The sequence below is a fragment of the Oratosquilla oratoria genome, chromosome 22 (genome assembly GCF_046742065.1).
Source record: "Oratosquilla oratoria isolate Oo_2021 chromosome 22, ASM4674206v1, whole genome shotgun sequence".
NCBI lineage: Eukaryota > Metazoa > Arthropoda > Malacostraca > Stomatopoda > Squillidae > Oratosquilla > Oratosquilla oratoria.
Window position 1 is genome coordinate 57,442,542 of NC_134798.1, and position 5,000 is coordinate 57,447,541.

A 5,000-nucleotide genomic window follows, 5' to 3' on the forward strand; every position below is an offset into this window, starting at 1 on the left:
GAAAACTCATCTAACTGTGAGGAAATAGAGAGAGAGATATCCACCTCAATGAAAGAAATAATCGTAACACAGAAGGAAATCAGCGATCAAATTAAAACCGTTGATGTCAGAAAATCCCATGGTCCGGACGGAATTGCAAATTGGATACTGAAAGAATGCATGGAAGAATTAACAGACAACTATACAATATAATTGAATTCTCACTTAAAGAAGGAAAAGTACCACAGGACTGGAAAAAGACAAACCTTGTACCAATTTGTAAGGGAGGAAACAAAGAAGACCCATCAGACGACAGACCGGTCTCCCTGACAAGCACAGTAGCAACAATTTGTGAAGAAGTCAAAAAGTAGATGGGTTAAGCATTTGGAAGAAAAAACTATACTGAATCTAAATCAATTTAGATTCAGACAAGGAAGATCATGTACAACAAACTTGATCTGCTTCTACTCAAGATTAATAGACATAACACAAGAGAGAGATGGGTGGGCAGACTGTGCCTTTCTGGACCAACAAAAGGCATTTGGTAAGGTATCACAAATAATAATAATAATAATAATAAGGAAGATAGGGTCAATAGGTGGCATCAAAGGAAAGTTATTGGAATGGATGGAAGACTTCCTGACTGGGAGGAAAATGAGGGTAGTAATTAGAGACAGATTCTCAAACTGGGAAGAAGTGATAAGTGGTGTCGCCCAGGGATCAGTACTGGCCCCGATCATGTTTGCCATATACATAAATGACATGGATGAAGGAGTAGAGTGTTATATGAATTTCTTTGCAGACGACGCAAAAATATTAAAAAAATAAAAACGGAGGAAGACTGCAACTCATTACAACAAGATTTGGACATGGACTCAGAAGTGGGAAGTAAAACTCAATATAAAGAAATGTAGTATAATGGAATTTGGAAAAAGTAAAAACAGAATATCAAAAGATTACAAAATTGGTGCAGAGGTCAAAAAAGTAAACTCGGAGAAAGATCCTAGAGTGATGATCAGCGAGGACATGACACCGGATAAGCATATTAATAAAATAGTCAGAGATACCTTTAAATCATTGAGGTCAATAAAAGTGGCATTTGCTTATTGGGACGAGGAAATGGTACAGAAATTCTAACTACACTAATAAGACCAAAACTTGAGTACGCAGCAACAATATGGACACCCAGTACCAAAAAGAATATAAAAAAAAAAAAAAATAGAAAGAATACAAAGAGCAACAACAAAACTAGCACCAACTCTTTCCGAATTGACATATGAGCAAAGACTGTCCAAATTAGAATGACCAACTGTGGAACAAAGAAGGGAAAGAGGAGACTTACTATCTATAGAATAATGAAAGGAATGGAAATCTTAGATAAGAAAGACTTATTGAAATGGGACAATGGAAAAACGAGAGGACACGAAAAGAAAGAAAAAAAACAAAGATAATTACAGAAAAGATCTGAAAAAAACAGCTTCCTACACAGAGTGATAGATATTTGGAACAAATTAGACAAAGAAACAGTGTGTGCAAACACTATTCAAGATTTTAAGAAAAAACTTGATGCTGAGAGATACAAAGACGGGTTACCACGAGCATAGCTCCCTTCCCGTATAATACAACTAGGTAAATACACACACACACACACACACACACACACACACACACACACACACACACACACACACACACACACACACACACACACACATATATATATGTATATATATATGCATGTACATATGCATATATGCAAATTAGATGAAACATTACAGCATCATCACAATTATTATTTTTTATAATGCTGTGGTATTCAATTCACTATTATTAAAGAGAACCTGCACCTTAAATGCATGATACACACACACACACACACACACACACACACACACACACACACACACACACATATATATATATATATATATATATATATATACATAAATTTATGTATGTTGCATAACTCGTTACGTATGACAGCAAGACCAATCCAATTGCTTACATCTGTGTAGTTTCAATCACCATTCGCCCGCTGACATGGCTAGCCAAAGCAATAAATAAAATTGTACGAGAGCTACTGTACTTCGCCGAAATGATCTCGTACCTCAAGTGTTGCATCAAGGAAGAAGAAGAACCGGAAGTCGCCAAGAGGCCCAAGGGCGAAGAGCCCAAGAAGAACAGAAGCTTCCTTCAGGCACTCAAAGAACGATTGAGCAGAGCTACCCAACGAAGAAGGAAGTCTTCGAAAGAAAGTTTGTCCCGGAAATTCTTCGTTCGCAGTGTAAAAGTTTCCGAAGGTCCTGTAAGCGCTACACTAAGCAAGGAGCTACTGGAAGGGCTTGAAGAAGCTTCCAGAGCGTTTGGACCAGAAGACAACTGGAAAGAGGTTAAAGCCCTTGGAAGCGGGTTCTTCGGCACGGTGACTTTGTTGAAAAACGTCGAGACCAAGGAGGTGGTCGCCAGGAAACGGGTCGACGCATACACAATCACCGATGCCATCAAAGAAGAAGTTCTCCAGAGTCAGTTGGACCACGTCAACGTCCTGACTCTCTTCTTCTGGAGACACGAAAGACGCACACACTCCCTCTTCCTGGAGTACGTCACAGGAGGAAGACTCGAAGACAAGATCAAAGACATCACGCAGGAAGAGTCTTTGGTCTACTTCGAGCAGCTCAAGAAGGGAGTCGATTACCTCCACACGAGAGGAATCGCCCATCGGGACTTGAAGCCCGATAACCTTCTCATTACCGAAGAAAACGTCCTGAAGATCGCGGACTTCGGAAGCGCAGACGTTTTCCTCTCCGAAGGCGAAGAGGTCCGGATGATTGGGATGGTCGGTTGTATCGTCTACATGGCTCCCGAAATCTTTGAAGAAGGACACAGGTACCTCGGCCCTCCAGTGGACGTTTGGGCTTGCGGTCTCATTCTATACAAGATGCTGACCCGTACGCTTCCCTGGCCACTGGCAGTGGCCTCAGACGAGGAGTACACTCTATGGACAATAAGGAACGAGAGAGAAAAGAACTTCCCCAACTGGGCGGAACTTCCTGAATCACTTAAACTTCTTTTGGAAAATCTGCTCGTGCCTAGTCCACAAGATCGACTTTCTTGTTGGAGAGAATATGGACACGAATGAATTGGAAAAAATACCTTCCAAAAACATTATGGATTCAAGATATCAGTGAATATAGACGTAAATTAATTCGAAATCTATCTCTCAAAATCACTATTGACCCAATATTACTATGGTCACAAATAGTTTCAAAAAATATCTTTGAGAAACATTACTGACTCAAAATAAAGGTAAATAGGGACGGAAAATTATTTGAAGAAATATATTTCAAAATATTATATTTTAATGAAAGGAAAAAAGAAATTACAATCGTCGACATTTGATCATTGTCGCCATCTTCTTTTTTTTCCTTATTGCTATTTTAGCCCCTGGGCATAGAGGGGTATCCCCTCAGCTGAATAAAATCGCTTGGCACAAAAAAATCCCTCATAACAATGTATGGGTCTCATCTGAGGAGTAATAGTCATCGATCACATATCCAGCACGTGATCCAAGCACGTGTAATCCCATTTGATCTGAGGTCGAACCCCAAGAACGGCATGAAAACGTCACAATACTACTTACTGTTACTGCCCTCCTTCAGCAAGGGGATGGATATGTGGTTTAAGGTCATAATATACTTATATATCGGGCCTGTTCACTGCTGGGTGGCACTTTATTTGATTTAAGTCTATCAATTTTGATAAATTTATCTATTTATTAATTCTTTCTATTTATTTACTAAATAATTGATTAATTGATCTATTATTTACCTGCGTACTTGTTTGGTTATTTATTCGTGAATTCATTCATTCATTCATTCACATATTTATTTAATTATTAATCTATTTCTATATTTAATTTTCAATTAATTGACATATGTATTTATATACTTATTTTTATATATTCATTCATTTATCTAGTTATTTATTCATTCCATTGTTTATATCCTTATTTGTTTACCTATTTATTTATTCATTTATCTGTATTCATTTATCTGTTTATTTATTAATTTATTTATTATTTCATTTCATAGAATGAAGTATGCATGTGTATATTGTTATATACATATACATGTATACATACACACACACACACGCACACACACACACACACACGCACACACACACACACACACACACACACACACACACACACACACACACACACACACACACACACACACACACACATATATATATATATATATATATATATATATATATATATATATATATATATATACAAATTGAAAGAAACATCACAGGATGATCACAATTATTATTTTTGATAAAGCTGTGGTGTTTAATTCACTTTGTATTAAAGAAAACCTGTGCCCTAAGTGCACGATATATATGTATATATATATATATATATATATATATATATATATATATATATATATATATATATATATATATATATAAATATACATATTGAAAAATGACAGTGTTGTTGAAAAAGTCTTGCACATGACCATAGTATGACTACGAGACAAGGACAAGTCCTTCACTCTTCGCCCTCAACCTCCACAAGTGTGACCTCTCGTCCTTGTAGTCAGTCACCAGTGAGTACGAGTACGAGTGTGGTCAGGGTCACCGGTGACGCATCACAGCGACTCTGTGTGTGATTCACCATGGTCTTGGATCACGTGTTGGACTCGCGATCGACAGCTATTTCCCTCCCGGAGGAGAGCTCAGAGCTCGTATATGACCGATCTATGGGTAATGCTGTCACCTTACATGTACACTTACACCCAACTCCACGCCCATGAGAGTTGGAGTAGCGACTCGCAGTGCAGCGATACTGAAATTATTTCGGATCTGGGCGGTATTCCAACCCGGACCGCCGTTGTGGCAGCCAGAAACTCTACCAACTGCGCCATCAAGTCGTGTCTGTGTGTGTGTGCGTGTGTGTGTGCGTGTGTAGTTTGTGTGTCTTTGTGTGTTTGCGATTTTCCCCCCAT